The sequence below is a fragment of the Aulonocara stuartgranti genome (assembly GCF_965226115.1).
Source record: "Aulonocara stuartgranti genome assembly, chromosome: 20".
Taxonomy (NCBI): Eukaryota; Metazoa; Chordata; class Actinopteri; order Cichliformes; family Cichlidae; genus Aulonocara; species Aulonocara stuartgranti.
The window spans coordinates 17,100,019-17,119,380 of NC_138956.1; the positions used below are offsets into that span (position 1 = coordinate 17,100,019).

Below are 19,362 nucleotides of genomic sequence, written 5' to 3' on the forward strand. Positions count from 1 at the left end.
ATGCTCAGAAAGAGTAGAAAAGCACTACATGAGAAGCAGTGTATTTGCCTATGTCTTGGAGATAAGTTAAAAAAGATAATTTTTTTGTTAAATCCATCCAACTTTGAAGTATTCCAATTATAATGATGACTTTTTTGTCTCCTGACTGCAAAGACTTTAGAGAGCAAGTTTTTTTGTTAAATAGTTACATATCGCGATAGCTTAGGTTTAGATCATCATCATTGATGATGTGATTAGATGTTTACATGTTTCAGTTTAGTTCCCAAAAGTTAGCAAATAAAACTTGTCTGATGCAGGCTATTTCCTGCTGTCTGAGAAAATGTGTAGAAAACTAAAAATACAGTGGAAAATATCCTGACCTGATTCTCCTGAATTTCTCAATATTTTACATGAACTTTGAATAAATTTTAGTTCAAATGTTTCAGTTGGTTACAGGAAAAATAAATCATACATACATACATACAATTAAATGATACAAGTGGCCTTTAGAAATTAATTACATATAGTGGACACAAAATTTAACGTGTGGGATCATTTAGGAAGGATGAAGCATGATTCAAGGAGATAAGATCCCAACTATGCAAGTATTTAGCATGGTTAGTCTTATGTCAAACAGTCTTCTTGACACTTGTTATAACACCATGAGAATTATTTCACTCCTGCAGATAAGATTAACAAGTGTCTGGCTTCACATGTGCACACCAAATTTACATTTTCAATGCTCGCTATTTTAGTTTTCAATAATGATGTCTTTTTTTAAGTCTTGTAAATTATATAATTTATTCTTGGCCAAGGTTTAAAGGTTATGGCAAATAATTTTTATACATACCGGTACTGCACCTTTTTAACCCTTTTATGGTGTTCGGGTCTGTGAGACCCGTTTTCAGTTTTTCTCAAAAGAAAAATTAAACAATTAATTATTTTTTCAACCTGAAATTCATTGGCTTTGGCTTATTTTCTGTGAAGAACATAAATCCGAACTAATTTTCAATGACCTCATACTGTACCTCCCCCCACGCATTTACATTACATACAAGGTGTTCGGGTCCACTGGACCCAGGTCTAATAAAAGTGTTGAAAGTGTAGGTCCTGTGTTCCCATACTCTGTTTTTCTCCTTTCTGGTGCTGCTGATAGTGTTTTCTTCCCCTCCTGCTCCGCACAAAGTTGCAACATTGTTAAAAATTCAACTATCAACACCGTCTGCTCTGACATTCCCACACATTTTACCCTCTTTCTTGAGGGATCCAAATTTTATTTTATCATTCCCTGTCTCTCCTGCAAATTAGGGGCATAATACTATAAATAAGACTTTGCCAGTGTGGTTCTTTATCACAACTGATCAAGATGGCAAAAGATTATCTGCTGCGAGGGCCATCCAATTGATTTTGGAAGAGAGAGGGGCTTCGGATGATGATGTTGACAAAGAGGTTTCAGAATATTTCACATTTCTGAAAATTCAGAGTCTTACAGTGATTTTGAAGAAGAGGATGAGGTTGAGCATCATTTAGTAACAAAACGAAGACGAGTACCCCATCTGCAGCCAGCTCCAGGACCAGAACAAGCCCACCAGACAGCAAGTGAAGAAAAATGGATGTCAATAACTGGTGAAACTGAATGGTCTTCTTGCCCAAGAAATGAGCCACCCTGCAGAGCTGTTACTGTGATAAGCCAGGGCCAACACGGCTGACAGTTACTCATGTGCAGGACATCAAGTCTTAATTTTAGCTTTTCATCCCAGATTCCATCCAGAAAATTATTCTAGATTCCAGTAATCTAGAAGGAAGGTGTGTTTTTGGAGAGAGGTGGAAGGAGATCTAAGAACCCCAAAGACCTACTTTGGGCTTCTTATCCTTGCAGGAGTTTTCAGGTCCAAAGGGGAATCCACAGAATCCCTGTGGAATGCAGAAACCGGCAAGAACCTTTCCGTGCATCAGTGTCTCTGGAAAACTTCCACAAAATTTCCAGGATTATCCGTTTTGATAACCAAGACGACAGACCAGCTCGACGGCAGAGAGACAAGCTAGCTGCCATCAGGACAGTGTGGGATAAGTGTGTGCACCACCTCCCCCTGTCTTACAAACCTGGGCCTAATGTCACCATTGATGAGCAGCTGATCCCATTTAGTTGTGAAACATATTGCTTCACGTGTAAATGTGTTGTGTCTTTCCACTCACTCCACTTGATTATAACTGATTTATTTTTTTATAACATTTTATAAAAAAAACCAAAAAACGAGAAGCACATTGATTCATAAATGTGATCTAACAAAGGTAAAGGGAAAAAATTAACCATGTTTGCTGTTCATATGGCTTGTAATTGGGATGAAGTAAACATCTGTTGAGTAATTTAACATAAAATTGTTTGATAGTGTTAATTTGGAAAGCCAAAACTCTAGCGGGTCCACCAGACCCATGAACACTGGCTGAGTAACTAAAATATGAACACCACACAAGGGTTAAAGAAAAAAAAGTATTATGCAATTCCTCAATTAAGCGGATACAACCCTGAAAATATGTATAAAACATTGCTTCCCCTCACTCTTCCTAACACCCTCCCCTCTTTGCACAAAACACTTCAATTTCACCCAGGTGACGTCCCTTTTGAGTAAGTAAAGAGTGTATCACGCAGATGAAAGAAGCTGAAATAAACTATTCAGAAATCATTCATAAGTCTGTTTCTGTCCTCTCTTCTATGATTTAGTGGCAGAAGGATTTGGCCAATCTCCGTGGCACAGGTTGAATTATGGGCCGCAGACAGTCCTAGTGTAGTGTGTCAGCTGCAAATCGATGAACACATCTAAATATATACTTGTATCATGTAACGCTGACAAAATCATCCCATTTTATTTTTCAATAAAAACCAACCATTGAATGGTACTGTGTGTGTGTGTGTGTGTGTCTAGAGACAATGAGTGTTCATGATGTTTCTGCACTGCTGAGCTTTGAGCTTTGACTGTGCCATCACTCAAAGCAGAGATAAAGGGAATCTCCCTCCCTCTTTCCCTCTACACACACACAAGAAACATGGTTTGACCAGTTGAGGGCAGAGTAAGGTGAGAGTAAATTTTCACTGAAGACACAGGAAGAAAAGTAGGGGGTGTATGGCTTTGGGCCAGACTCCCTTTTTTTGGGTCTTCATGGACTTCTTTCTTAGGCTGAGAATAGCATTGACTTGTCCTTTGTTTCACACAAATATATAACTGTCTCAGTGGCAAGGTCATGTGATCAGTCAGTTTCACATATACTCCCTCTCTTCTTTTCTTTATTTAAATCAGGCCAATATACCAATAAGAACAAAGTTAAATCAAAACGAGTTTAAATTATCCCCATCGTCAGTGAAAGCGTGCCTTGTCTCGCCACTGTTTTCCACCTTGCTAATGCAATGGCAGTCGGTGGGCTGGAGAAGGGCCAGAGGGGGGGTGTGGGCCGTCAGAGGGGACTTGGGGAACAAGCCGTTGACACATTGATGGATCTGAGTCTTGCTTCGCATAATCATTCTCCTGCCCACTCGAGGACAGAGGGAGAGAGAGAAGGAGAGACAGAAGAGGGGAGGCAGAGACAAAAAGACAGACAGAGGAGAGAGAAAGAGTGGGAGATGAGAGAAGGAGAGGGAATTAGAAAATGAAAACAGTACGAAGGGAAAACCAGAGTGCCAGTGGTGCATTGTTCTGAGGAAAGGAAAAGAGCCGAGAGAGCTGAGCGGTGCAAAGCACTCAGACAGAGAAATTGGGGGACCAATGAGTGGGAGAGAGGCAGTGAAGAAGGCAAGAGAGGATGGAGTCAGAGGGTTGGAGGGTGGTAAAGAAGAGCCGGGGGAGCTGAGCATGTTGAGAGCTGGGGACGATCAGAGCTGCAGCTGTGGCTGGTGATAGTAGCGGATGTGTGTGTGTGTTAACACGCTACCCCACTCCCCTTATACATCTGTTCATTCATTCCCCTTTGCTCAGAGCTGGGCGCCGCCAGGTGATCATTTTCTCTTTGAATTAGGACTCCCGGCAGAGTACAGTCCATTAGGGCAGATCGCTGTGTATCAGTGTCTCATGCAACCAATTGAGCATGAGAGAGCAAGCACATACAAGTAGCGGCTGTCGCCACTAGCCTGTGCAGCATTGTGCAAATGTGACACTTGTTTTATCAGGTAATGCTGTTTTGGTACAAGTGCGTGGGTTGCAGTTTTGTGTTGATTTAAAATGGCAGGTAGCACAATTTTGCTTATCCTGTACTTTTTTTGTGTGTTTGCATTATTGTTCCTATCTGCATTCTCTCTATATTGCAGTTTACCATCAACCATTTGGAAACAAATGGACAGAAATCAATGAGCCACAAACACAAATAGTAATTTCCCTTATATCTGCCTGCCTGTGTTGGTCATAAGTACCCTAAAATACTCGGCTTTCTCCAAGAAAAAGAAACACTGACTTTTTTGAAAGATGGCACCTGTGTGTGCGGCTTGCCGTCAGCTGTTCTCCGTGTTGCTTCTACTAGCCCTGGTGGCATCCGTTTTCTTTAACAATGGCTCTTCACTCTTGGTCTATGACCTCGAATCGTTATTAAATATCCGAACCACTGTTCGGAGCAGTATCGAAGGCCCCCTGGATGTACGGATTTCCCTGTCCCACCTGTGGTAGAAACCGTACCGTTATCCACCTAGCCTTCCCCTCAGGAAGAAGTGCCACGGGAGGTGAGGGAAACGGGCTGGAATACTGGTCAAGCTCAAAAACTGTGTTGCGATATGCACAGCTAAAAACCCGATGACTGATCCTCGTACTCTACTCAAGAACCTTGCCCTGGACAACAAGCAATTTGTTTCCTGGCGTTCCCTTGCATCGGCTCGTCGTTGGATCATACCGGTGATTCCACATCATAATATCCAGCGCCTAAGGCATCCGTCCCCACGTTTTCACAGAGGTGGAGTGGATTATCAAAACCTTCGCCCCCTATGTCGATCATCTCAGCTGGCAGGGAACCCTGTGCTAGCTAAACTGACCCTGGTTAACGCTAGGTCGCTAGCCAATAAAACCTTTATTTTAAATGACTTTTTCACGACTCGTAACTTGGATTTTCTCCTGGTGACCGAAACTTGGCTGAACTTGGGTGAGTTGAGCCCGTTTTCTGAACTTGTTCTCCCAGACTGCAACTACCTCAATTTGAGACTGCAACTACCTCAATTTGCCCCAAACGACCAGTCGAGGCGGAGGATTAGCCACCGTTTATAAAAACTGTTTTAACTGTCAGCAATTAACAGCTGACACTTTTGGCAGCTTTGAACTGCAGCTATTTGAATTGCACCTGCCCACACCAGTGCTATTTGCGCTGGTGTATAGACCTCCTAAATGTAATAAGAGCTTTATACAAGACTTTTCTGAATTCTTGGCAGGAATTTTACCAAAGTACGACAGTGTTTTTTGATCATAGGGGATTTCAATATTCATGTTTGCTGTTGTTGAAATACTCCGCTGACCGCTGATTTTTTAAATCTCATAGACTCTTTTAATCTTGTTCAGTCAGTCAAAGGCCCAACTTATGAACGCGCTCATACCTTGGATCTCGTACTTTCTTACGGCCTGTCACTCTCTGACATTGAAATTGGTAACATCAGTTTTCTGACCATATACCTGTACTCTTTGAGTTTCCTCTTTCAGGTCAGTCTAGTAGATCAGTTATGCCCAAACTCCGATCTCCTTTGATCAATTCATATGCAGCAGATCGTTTCACCTGCTCCTATAAAAATCTAAATCATGCATTACCTGCTAATTGGTCCTCCGACTTGACCACTCATAGCCTACTTTCCCGATTTAATTCATCTTGTTTAGAAATACTTGACTCTATTGCTCCGTCCACCACCGGGTATCTAAAACCAAAAACCCAACTGTGGTTGAATAATGATACCAGAAAATACAGACAGGCATGTAGAAAAGCAGAACGAAAGTGGAAAAAGGACCGACTCCAAGTTTTGTTTGAGATACTTAGAGAATCATTGTCAAGCTACAAGAAAGCGGTAAGAGCAGCAAAAACAAAATATTTTTTTAAGGTTGTATCCAACAGCTATCATAAACCTCGTATTTTATTGGGTATTATAAATTCTGTTCTTAATCCTCCCAATAGTGATTGTCATATAGCAGTGAACATAACATCTGAGAATTTAATGAAATTCTTCATTAATAAAATTGTAGAGATTAGGTCTCAATCATCCCTCCCATTTTTGACCCATGTGTTTATACTCCAACTTCAGCTGTCTTTGATCACTTCGAGCCAGTGTCCCTTGCATTACTTAATGAAGTAGTCAGTAACTTGAAGCCCTCAAAATATATTTTGGATATTATTCTGTCTAGCTTACTGAAAGAAGTTTTTGACTCAGTATGTACATGTTTGCTTTCTATCGTTATTAGCAGTCTTCAGCCTGGGTCCATCCCCTCTGATTTTAAACATGCTGTGGTGGAACCTACTCTTAAAAAGCAGAATCTGGACGCAACAATTTTATCAAATTATAGACCAATTTCTAAATTGCCCTTTTTGTCAAAAGTCCTGGAGAATATTGTCCTCATCCAGCTCCAGGCCTTTTTAGATCAACACAACATTGGCAAAGTGTTCCAGTCTGGTTTTAAAACGCACCACAGCACTGAAACTGCTCTTTTAAGGGTTTTTAATGACCTTTTAACTTTTACTGACTCCGGAGACCCTGCCATCCTAATATGATTAGGTTTCACTGCTGCTTTTGATACAGTAGATCACAGCTTTCTCATCTCCAGACTGGAACAACACATTGGAATAAAAGGGATTGTTTTGGAATGGTTTAAATCCTACCTATCTAATCGAACCTTCTCTGTTAAACTCAGAGACTCATTATTCCCAAAGATAATGAGATAATTGTGGGGTCCCCCAGGGCTCTATCCTTGGCCCAGCCCTTTTTTCAATCTACATGCTTCCGATGGTTTCAGTTTTTAAAAAAAAAATGATATCTCGTTCCATTGCTACGCAGATGACTCTCAGATTTACGTTCCCCTGAAAGGAAAATCTGTGAATCCTCTGAAGGGTCTGTTTGATTGTCTGGAAGATGTTAATGCATGGATGGCGCTAAATTTTGTCAACCTAAATGAGCAGAAAACTGAGGTCATTGTTTTTGGTGCTTGTGACCATCTTGACCTTGGCTCTCTAGAGATCTATAAAAAATCATCTGCAAGAAATTTAGGAGTGATTTTTGACAGCAATTTGACATTTGACAAACAGATAAATAACGTAATCAAGACTAGCTTCTGTCATCTTTGCCTCCTTGCAAAAGTTAAAGCCTTTTCTCTGCTTCAGAGATTTTGAGAAAGTGATCCATGCCTTCATCTCATCTCGTCCTGACTTCTGTAATAGCTTCTATTCTGGTATTACCGCTACATTAATTGGCCGATTGCAGCTAGTCCAAAATGCTGCTGCACGGCTCCTAACTGGGACACGCAAGCGGGATCACATATCTCCTGTACTTGCATCATTACATTGGCTACCAGTCAGCTTTCAAATTGATTTTACAATTTTAACATTTGTTTTTAATACGTTACATGTTGCTGCTCTCCTAACCCGGTATTCTCCCCCAAGATCCTTGAGGTCTGCCGATCAAATGCTTTTGGTTGTCCCAAGCTCGAAGTTAAAACACAGAGGAGACCGGGCATTTGCCGTGACTGCTCCTAAATTATGGAACTCATTGCCCTTCCATATGAGTACCTCTCCAACACTGGAGACTTTCAAAACCCGTCTAAAGACTAGAGCAGGGTGATATGGCCAAAAATATTTATCACGATATATATTTGAAAATTTGCGATAACGATATAACTGACGATATAATTGATGCAAGACAAAATACAACTCCACAACTTTACTTGCACAAAAAACCCCCATCCATTTATTTTCACTTAAACAAGCAGCTGTTTTTTATGTGCATTAAAGGTATATAAAAATTTAACAGTGCAAATACAAATTCCTTGCTGAAAGATTAACCAAAATGCATTTCCAGTAGAAATGGGCTGACATATCGTGATCATAACCATGTAAAATATCCACTGAAGTTAAAAAGAGGTGCTTTGCAACATTAAACGGCAGTGTGCCAAATAAAAAAGTCAAATACGTATTTTTCGGACTATAAGGTGCACGGGATTATAAGACACATTAAGCGAAACAAAGCAGTCAGATAAATCAAACTATTCAACTCATTCTTCTTGGTTCCTCCACTTCTGTACCATTGATTCATTAATGCTGTATTTTATCACAGCTGCTCTATTCCCATGTTGTTGCAGTATATTAATGACTAACCTTCTATTATGAATGGATTATCTCAGTTGTTCTCCTGACTGAAGTTTGGTCTGTTTACAGCATCCTGCCATGCGACTGCATTTGTCTCTAACCATCAGGAACCTTCACGTTAACTTTTATCGAGTGGAAAAGTGTTAGCGTTCATCCTGCAGCTTCACATAGCTGTGTCGCTAGCGATCACGTAGCATGTGAAAGGTGGACGGATTAGCAAAGTGGTGTGTGGCAAACCACCTCTCCATGAATATCAGCAAAACAAAGGAGATGGTGATTGATTTTAGGAGACAGAGAGGCGAGAAAACTCACACCCCAATTCAGATCAATGGAAACCCTGTGGAGAAAGTCTCTAATTTTAAATACCTCGGTGTTTATGAGGACCTTAATTGGAACACACATACGGACTTCCTCATCAGCAAAGGCAGACAGCGCCTCTATCATCTGAGGCGTTTAAAGAGGTTTAAGATCTCCAAGAACATCCAGAGGAGATTCTACACCGGGGTCATTGAGAGCATCCTGTGTAATAACATCACGGTGTGGTACGGGAACTGCACAGTACAGCAACAGAAAGCCCTGCAGAGGGTCGTGCGCACAGCTGAACGCACTATGGGAACATCTTTACCAACACTGCAGGACATCTACGCTGAAAGGTGCAGATCCCGGGCCATCAGGATCACTAACGACTCCAGCCATCCCGCTTACAAACTGTTCAGGCCACTGAGGTCAGGGAAACTCCTCTGTAGCCTGAAAACAAGAACTGAAAGGTTCAGGAGGAGTTTTTACCCACAAACAGTGAGACTCCTCAATCAAAACACAAATCGGACAACATGATGGACAATTCCATACACAGTATATAATTTTCTTTTGAGTTTTATCCTTATTTTTATTTGTATTTTATCATTTACATCTGTATTTACGTAAATACGTACACTATAGCTCTTAACTATTACAGCGTAATATTTTGCACGATATTATACATTTTTATACTTTTATATAGATATTTTTTTATTATAAGTTTAGTAAGATGCACAGTCGGGGGGGGAGTACTTTTTAGCCGGAAAAAACATTTCACTGTGTGTTGTACTAGTTATAACTACATGTGACAAATAAATAAAGAATTGAATTGAATTGAATTGAATGTCATTATATACCACCTAGCCCAACTTCAGTAACCTTACAAACGTCACTGTCTTCATTTATGTTGGAAGTGATAGCAGAGCTGTACGTTTGAATTTTTTCAGAAATCTCTCAGTCAGAACATGCTATATCATGCTTAGGTAACTAGAGAAACTAGCGAGCTAACTTCCGCTAACTTACAACTTACTGTTAACTTCTAACTACGTTAAAAGTAATAAATTCTGTTTTCATGGATGCCTGGATGTTAAACTTCATACTTACACCTGGTAAAGCAGTAATGCTGATCGTTTTATTAAAGATGAAAGAATTTAGACAGTTTTTAACTCTCAATGTGCCGTAGTGTTCGTTTGACTTTGGGACCTGAAGTGGACGGAGTTTAGGACCCAGATTAGTCCCAGATTTACAAGCGCCTTAGTCCGACAAATACGGCAAAAACGACGGCCGCTTGCATGTTCTACAAAAAAAATGTGCTTTGGTGGGTATCTGACAGACAAACACCAAACCAGTTCCACACCACTGAAGTTGCACCATTTTTACAAACCAATTCTGGTTCATCCGTTTCACTCAACGATCTGCTTTCTCCCTTCTCATTCTCCGTTACCGCCATGCTTTTTCGGCCATGTGCGTATGAAAAGAAAGGCACTGCGCATGCGTGTTTTACCCATATTCTATCGCGATATTTCATTTTCTTATCTTTGCCTAACATTGTACCGGTATTACCGTGAACGATATAATATGGCCCAGCCCTACTAAAGACCCACTTTTACTTGAGGTATGATAAAACACATTTGGACAAGCAGCTTCATTGGAGTAAGGTGCTGTCCACAGGACTGATGAAACTAAAATTAAAACTACAATCAGTCCACAGGACTGATGAAACTAAAATTGAAACTAAAATCAGTCCATAGGACTGATGAAACTAAAATTGACTTATTTGGACGGATGGCATGGCAGAAACAGAACACAGCAGTCCAAGAGAAAAACTTGCTACCCACAGTAAAATTTGGTGGCGGTTCCATCATGTTGTGGGGCTGTGTGGCCAGTGCAGGTAGTGGGATTCTTGTTGAAGTTGAGGGTCGCATGGTTTCCAGTCAATATCAGCAGATTCTTGAGAACAATGTTCAAGAATCACTCTCAACATTGAAGTTGCGCTGGGGCTAGATATTTCAACAAAACAACGACCCTAAACACTGCTCAAAATCTACTAAGGCATCTATGCAGAGGAACAACTACAGTGTTCTGGAATGGCCATCTCAGTGCCCAGACCTGAATATTATTGAAAATCTATGGTGTGACTTAAAGCGTGTTTTGTTTACTTTGCTGTACAGTTTAACACAATTCCTGTTTGTCTACAGTGTTGCTCGCCAGTACACGTCCAGAGGGAAACACATTTTCCAACAGCTGGAAGCAGCTTTAAAAGTAATTTAAAGACTTTCAGATAGAAGCCACACAGCAACAAGTTCTGTTTCATTCAGTGCTGTATTATTTCATTTATAAATTGGTATATTTCCCTAGTGGTGCCATGATTGGTGGATGTTATCTTTAAACAAAAAGAATAACAAAAGAAAAAGAAGACATTTTCTAGATTCTAGACTGAAATATTTCAAATAACATGGCGATGGACACTGGAGCTTAAATTCTCTAGTTTATGCTCTGTTTACATGTACTTATGCGTGATCTAATATGGATATAATAAATCTAGTAGTGAGACAGTTTACATTCTAACGATATGACTTACAGTATAAGAATTGAGCAGTTCAGAGTACTTGATGTTCTGGCCTGAATTTCAGGTCCCTCAGCGGTAACACAATACAAGGCAAATTGCTAGTGAACAAAAGTGTGTCCTTTCATTCAAATGTGCTTAATAAAACAGACATTGGGAGAGGCAGTATAAGACTAATTACATGCATGTGACTGTCCATGTGTGTGTGTTGGTATGGGAAAGTAAAAGAGAAAGACAGCGAGAGACAGAGAAAGAGAAATGAATAAAAGTAGAACGCTAATCCAGTGATGAATCTGTGTGTATTTTGGTGCTGGCAGCTCTGATTTATCACCAACACTTTATTCAAGGTCCTGAAATTAGTAAGTCGCTCCACAAGATGGAAACCCCCGACTTCGGCGATGGTGACAAACTGGGTGTCTGCAGCTGTGTTCAAGTGTATGTCTGTGTGTCTTTCTATGTGCATGCATTTAATGTGTTCATCTGCATAGGTTGTTTAAACCAGCCTATGATGATGTGTGGGTGTGCGTTGATGTCAGACAAATTAGCTCCCGAACTGAGAATGCGGTCAGACCACTGCCAGTCATGAAAACAGTTTTACCTCTGGGACAAAAGTTTCTTCAAGGTGCACTTCCGCTCCCCGGTAGATGAAGAAAATAGTATTAGCTGAATGATAGACTGAGGCTATTATAAAGGTAGGGGTGCTGGGGGGTGCTGGGATAGCGGGTGCTCCTGAGGACATTATGAGAAGCAGTACTCTGGCTGATGATGAAAAGGCTGAAGGCTCTGGCTGGGAGAATTTGTTGAGATATAGCCGCGATACAGCAGGTCCTGGGGCCAGGACAAACGCTGCCAGGGCTGAGGCTGCGAGATAAAATAAAGTGATTTTCTACACCTTAACTTTTCTCTCTTTCTTGCCTCTTTACCCTCTCTGTATCTCTCACCTGTTGGACAATAAAGGTTACAGTGGAGTGCTCTTCCCTGCTGATGCTATCCCCATGTCCTCTTTTGTCCATGAGGTTCTGTTTATTTTATTTTATTGTTTTATAAAAATCAGTTTTTAAGCGAACAAGACCCTCACAGATCACGTACTATAAATTATATAGATCCTTTGCTTCACAGCTAAACACTTTGCGAACACTGATACTGTTTTCAAACTGTTTAATATCACCAATCACACCATTAAAACCACCAGTTTAATACAACTGTCAAATGCACTGACACATGACCTCCAGGGATCACCAGGAGGTCTGGAGTCTGGCACCACGAGGCTCGCAGTGGATTCCTCAGGTTGGTTTTCGGGTAATGCCTAGGTGAATCGTGCTGGTTCAGTAAGGGTCTGGCATGCTGAGAGTACTTTGTCTGGACTCTTTCTAAAGTTTTTTGGGCTGATACTTTTATTTTTGATCAATTTAAAAAGAATGACATTGAGGGTGAGTGCTAACTCTGTCAATACATTGAAAAATGTCACCATAATTTAATCTTGTTATGCAGGTCCATATGGCAAGTAATTGGTTCATATTGCTTTTTCACTGAACTTGAGGACTCAAAATGCTTAATACAGCATGTCTCATTTAACTCACATTCAAAGAAGCACTTATTTTCCATATCCAAATGCTTTATATCTAAAATTCACACACATTCATACCCCCATGAACGCATCAGATAGCAAATTGGGTTTCAGTATCTTGCCCAAGGATACTTTGGCATGAAGACTGGAGCAGGGATGGGGTCACCAACCTAAATAACCTGCTCTTCATCCTGAGCTACAGCCACTCCAGTGACGCTGGATATTTCCAAAACAATCCAGTTGTTGTTGCAGCTTGGTCCTTGATGTGACTGCACACCCTCCTCTTGTTGGAGCAGATATATAGCTGAACCTGGGATTCTGTGTTTTATGCTTCCAGACTAGATTGGCGCTTCAGTTAGAGATGGATGCATTCTGGACAGAGGAGGAAAGTCCTATATCCCTGCTTGACTCTGAGGAAAAGGAGAGAACTGAAGACGATGGGGTAGAGAATAATGGATAATGGAAGCGGTGCGAGCCAGGGAGGACAATACAACTGGTGCAGGTGAGTGACAAAGCAGATGAGAGAAGAGGGGATAAGTCCGGATATCAGAGAATGCAGGCATGTGTAGAGATGGATTGGTGCTAGCTGGCCCTGGGTGTACCTGATATCAGTTGTAAGTGCAATGAAGAAAAAATGGGCAAAAGGAGGTGGATGATTAGAAAGACAATGAAAGTAGAGGGAAGAAGAGTAGAGGAGGGTTAGAGGACAAGGAGAAGAATCGGAGGGGAAAAACCAGGGTGATGGGAGGGAGAGTAAGGTGTACGTATGTGTGTGTGTGTGTGTGTGTGGGGGGGGGGGGGGGGGGGTAAAAAGAAGGTAAGATTACAGAAAAAGAGAAAAAATGGAAGATAGGGTTTGAAAACCAGCTCTAGCCAAGTAAGTTTAAGCATATCCTCCACTGGTCTCTCTTGTTCAGTATGATTTATGAGCACAAAGCCTCAAAACCCTCTCAGACACTGTCTTCTACAGCACTGTTGATGATATGGGTATTTATACACACACACTCTTCCATTTCGTACGTACTGCACAAATGCATCTGTGCAGGTTTGTTTGTGTCCTCGTCCATTGTAGATTTCCTCCTGACTTAACCCAATTTCTTTGTCCTTAAAATACAGCACAATGACTTTGACAACATCAGCCTTTTCAGGAGCTGCTGCAGAAGCAGCAACACACACACACTCACACACACAAAGGATTAATGTGGATGTTCTGTATTTATCCCGAGGCTGTAATGGTTCTGGCTTGGCACTTGACAGCTTTAAACACAAGGGCTTAGTGGTGGGATGGTATCAACAGAGAAGGAAAACAACATTCATTAACAACCTTTGACCTATTCATAGACTCTCTGTATCTAGCAAGGGGCTCGAGTTTTCCATTCTGTACACTCTGCCTTGTGAGCGACACAACACAGAGACACAGAGTAGAGGAATGAATGGATGGAGAGAGGAAAATGTGAAAGTCACTTATCAGGACCATAATCTTCACTTACAGTTATATTTCATGTATTTCTTTTGTATGAAATTACTTCATGAATAAAAACAAGCAAATGCATAAAAACACAGATCATGTCTTCCTCACACATCTAATTCATCATAGATAGCCTTACATAGGAATGGGAGTGAGTACACTGTTCAGAAAGACAAATGAAGAGATGGAAACATGGGTGCTAATTAAACAAGTATTAGTGCGGCACTTTCATCTATTAACATCAACAATGGATATAGCAACATGTAATGTAATAGCAATATTATTACAAGTACAGGTATAGTTTGGGTTAACAGCCTTGCACTTCTACAGAATTTTTGCCCATTTGGAACAATAGTAAAAAACTGTAAAAGCAAACTGTATGAGACCTCATTTGAAATGAACATCTATTCAATTTGTCTGTTTAGTTATTGTGTCAAAGAATGGGTATGGAGCCTAATTTACAAAACCACAGCTGTATTTGCTGGAACAGATGAAGCAACAAAAACAGGAGCTAAACTAACTCAAGGATCATATACCATGAGGAAGATTGCAACACCGGACAGAGGAAGATGCAGACATTAAATACACACAAGGACAAACGCAGGACCAGACCACAGGTGGGAGCACAGCACAAATCTGGACCCTTGAGGCAAAGGAAGCAAAACTGAACATGACACACACAGGACAGGAGACTATCAAAATCAAAGAGGAAGTAACAGACACTGGACATGACTAGGGCAGACATGAACAAACCAGAAATGAAGAATCATAAATACCAACACAGAGGCCCTGGAAGGTGACACGTTCAGAAACTAGAACAGAAACAAAGAACAGAAGCTCAAACCCAAAACTCAAGATAACCTAGAAAATAACATTCGGTAGTCCAACATTATTCTCTTAAACAAAAATAAGTACAAAAACTCTGGGTCAAAGAACCAGGAACATGACATACAAAGACAATACCTATAATGTATTAAAGTCTCCACTGTGGAGAATATTCCTCAATAAACTGCAATACAATGAAAATTCACTGTCATGTAAAAATACAGAAATTTTCTGTAATTATGTTTTGTAGACCTTGTGCAGATGTTTTATGTTAAATACAAGGAATTATCATGTGGAAAGAAAATGAAAATTATACCATGATGTGGTCAAATGCTGCTGTATAAATAACCAAGCTATCATTGGGTCCTTTAATGAATGTGTGTAAGAATCACCCTCAGTGACTACCACAACTGTTTGCTGAAACCACACCACCAGGCTGATTTTGGGCTTATCGTTTTCCACTCTATATTTTTATTTTTAGCTCTTCATCTTTTAAGGCCATCTTCCCATTAAGTAGATTTTCTTCTAATTGGCTTCCCCTTTGCATGCATAAGGTTTGAATATCGGGTGGGTGGGAATTTTGTCTAAACTTTTGGCTGACTGGGGTTACTTGCACAAAGACTGATGTCATCATGTTTATTGTAAGCATCCATCAATGTAACAGTATATATTACATAAAAGATATGGAAGATATGTAAAATCAAAATTTATATACTGTAGGGTTTCTTGTGAGCATTAAACAGATATCTGGAAAAAGTTTTCATACTGATCTGAACCAAATATATGACTCGGGAGAGAAAACTTTACATGCACCTGTGACAAGAGTGCGGTGAGACTGTGCCAGGACTTTAGTATTAGAGGTGAGCCTCTCAGCTAGATGCTTCTTTTCATTGGCAAATATAATTTATTTAAACGTGAATACTTGCATCAATCTGCTCCTAACATTACTTATGGATTTCTTTTTATAAGGCAGGTCATAATTATTTATCTTATTTATCTTATTTTATTTTCTATGTTTTGATTTATTTTCTTTTTTGGTGGTTTCAGTTTCACAAGTTCCATGTTAATTTGATCAAGTCTTGTTTTAAGTCCTGTAATTTTTTCTTATAGCTGTTTTTTTTTATTATTATAAGTAGTTGTTCCATGTTGTTCATTCATTGAATAAAAGGTTGAAACTGGTCTCGCAGGCTGACCTAAAACAGCAGAAACTTTTCTGAGGCCTTGTGGCCAGCGCCAAATAGTGGATAGATAGATAGATTAATAAATGTTCATGTGCTTGTTGTGGTAGAACCAAACAGTAACCTCCTGAGCTGGCTATCTTTCAGTGTCAATGTGAGACCAAATCTAAAAGTAAGTCAGTTCCCACAGTCTCCCATATTAGCATGCTTATATGTTTCCAGCCCTGCTATGGTGTCTATGGATATTTTCCACCTCATAAGTCTTTTTATATAACTAAACTGTTTTTGTTCATGCAAAGATTGAGGTATTTCTGCTGGTATACCCAGCTCTTTTCTACTAAGCTTTACCTCCACTAATTCCAACCACTGAACTGGAATTCTATTTGTGTTTTTGATGTCTTTTTTGAGGATTTTAATAGTATCGGATATAAGTTTATAGGGAGAAAGCATTTTAAAAAAGTGAAAAGAATTTATAATATTGACATAAATAATGAGGCAGACTCCTATGAAGCTAAATAGCAGATTGGTTTCTAACAACAGCAGAAAGTAGGATAGGAGATTTAAAGTACATGGAACAGAGCATGATTGGGTTGCAAAAGGCAGACAAAAAATGATTAAGCAACAGCGGTGATGAGTTTAAAAGCATGGGACAGCAGGATTGATAAAAAACAACAACTTAACATTCCATACGCATACAACACTTTTATTTTGCCTCAAAGAACTTTATATTGTAAGGTGGACTCTACAATAATACATACAGGGAAGAACCCAACAATCATATGACCCCCTATGAGCAAGCACTTTGACGAAGGTGGGAAGTAAAAACTCCCTTTTAACAGGAAGAAACCTCAGGCAGAACCAGGCGCAGGGAGGAGCAGCCAGTTGGTCGGAAAGTTTTAAGCCTAATCCTAGAAGTAGAGATAGTGTCCATCTCCCGCATCCAAAATGGAAGCTGGTTCCACAGAAGATAGGCCTGAAAACTGAAGGCTCTCCCTCCCATTCTACAGGGAGTGCAGTTGTATACAACTTTGTTGTTGTATTTTTGAGGAATAATTTCATTTTTGAACAACAACCATGTTCTCAATGAACCCAAAAAACTCATTAATATCAAAGCTGAATGTTTTTGGAAGTTGTTTTTAGTTTGTTTTTAGTTTTAGCTATTTTAGGGGGATAACTGTGTGTGCAGGTGACTATTACTGTGCATAATTATTAGGCAACTTAACAAAAAAGAAATATATACCCATTTCAATTATTTATTTTTACCAGTGACACCAATATAACATCTCCACATTCACAAATATACATTTCTGACATTCAAAAACAAAACAAAAACAAATCAGTGACCAATATAGCCTCCTTTCTTTGCAAGGACACTCAAAAGCCTGCCATCCATGGATTCTGTCAGTGTTTTGATCTGTTCACCATCAACATTGCATGCAGCAGCAACCACAGCCTCCCAGACACTGTTCAGAGAGGTGTACTGTTTTCCCTCCTTGTAAATCTCACATTTGATGATGGACCACAGGTTCTCAATGGGGTTCAGATCAGGTGAACAAGGAGGCCATGTCATTAGTTTTTCTTCTTTTATACCCTTTCTTGCCAGCCACGTTGTGGAGTATTTGGACGCGTGTGATGGAGCATTGTCCTGCATGAAAATCATGTTTTTCTTGAAGGATGCAGACTTCTTCCTGTACCACTGCTTGAAGAAGGTGTCTTCCAGAAACTGGCAGTAGGACTGGGAGTTGAGCTTGACTCCATCCTCAACCCGAAAAGGCCCAACAAGCTCATCTTTGATGATACCAGCCCAAACCAGTACTCCACCTCCACCTTGCTAGCGTCTGAGTCGGACTGGAGCTCTCCGCCCTTTACCAATCCAGCCACGGGCCCATCCATCTGGCCCATCAAGACTCACTCTCATTTCATCAGTCCATAAAACCTTAGAAAAACCAGTCTTGAGATATTTCTTGGCCCAGTCTTGACGTTTCAGCTTGTGTGTCTTGTTCAGTGGTGGTCGTCTTTCAGCCTTTCTTACCTTGGCCATGTCTCTGAGTATTGCACACCTTGTGCTTTTGGGCACTCCAGTGATGTTGCAGCTCTGAAATATGGCCAAACTGGTGGCAAGTGGCATCTTGGCAGCTGCACGCTTGACTTTTCTCAGTTCATGGGCAGTTATTTTGCGCCTTGGTTTTTCCACATGCTTCTTGCGACCCTGTTGACTATTTTGAATGAAACGCTTGATTGTTCGATGATCACGCTTCAGAAGCTTTGCAATTTTGAGACTGCTGCATCCCTCTGCAAGATATCTCACTATTTTTGACTTTTCTGAGCCTGTCGAGTCCTTCTTTTGACCCATTTTGCCAAAGGAAAGGACGTTGCCTAATAATTATGCACACCTGATATAGGGTGTTGATGTCATTAGACCACACCCCTTCTCATTACAGAGATGCACATCACCTAATATGCTTAATTGGTAGTAGGCTTTCGAGCCTATACAGCTTGGAGTAAGACAACATGCATGAAGAGGATGATGTGGACAAAATACTCATTTGCCTAATAATTCTGCACTCCCTGTACTTTTAAATAATCTAGGAACAACAAGTACGCCTGCAGTGCGAAAGCAAAGTGCTCTAATGGGGTGATATGGTACTATAAGTAGGCACCAGTAGGCAAACATGGGGTTAGTATCTTGCCCAAGGATATTTGGCATGCAGCCAGGAGGTAGCCTGGGATCGAACCACCGACCTTCTGATTAGTGGCTGACCTGCTCTGCCACCTGAGCTACAGCCACCCCGATGGAGCCTGAGTATTTAAGACCTCGTATGTGAGGAGCAAGATTTTGAATTCGATTCTGGATTTAACAGGAAGTCAATGAAGTTCCATCAAATATGAATTCTGCAAACATTAATCTCCTGCTAAAAACAGGCAAAGACCCTGTATATCCCTCAAGCTATCGTCCAATATCCCTTATAAATGTAGACCTTAAAATAATCTGCAAAGCTCTCTCAAAGAGACTGGAGAAAATAACCCCCCTCTTAATTCATCCTGACCAAACTGGTTTCATAAAAGGTAGGCACTCATCAACAAATACACGTAGATTACTTAATTTGATAGACTACTCATACAGTAAAAACCTAGAAACTACAATATTCTCTTTAGACGCAGAAAAAGCATTTGACAG

At 40.4% G+C, this 19,362-nt stretch overlaps 1 protein-coding gene across 1 annotated transcript in view; it reads left to right on the forward strand.

Moving 5' to 3' along the window:
* Positions 1-19,362, forward strand: part of LOC309697457 (uncharacterized protein) — a 366,834-nt gene that overhangs the window by 207,449 nt on the left and 140,023 nt on the right. The gene's annotated exons all lie outside the window — the stretch shown is intronic.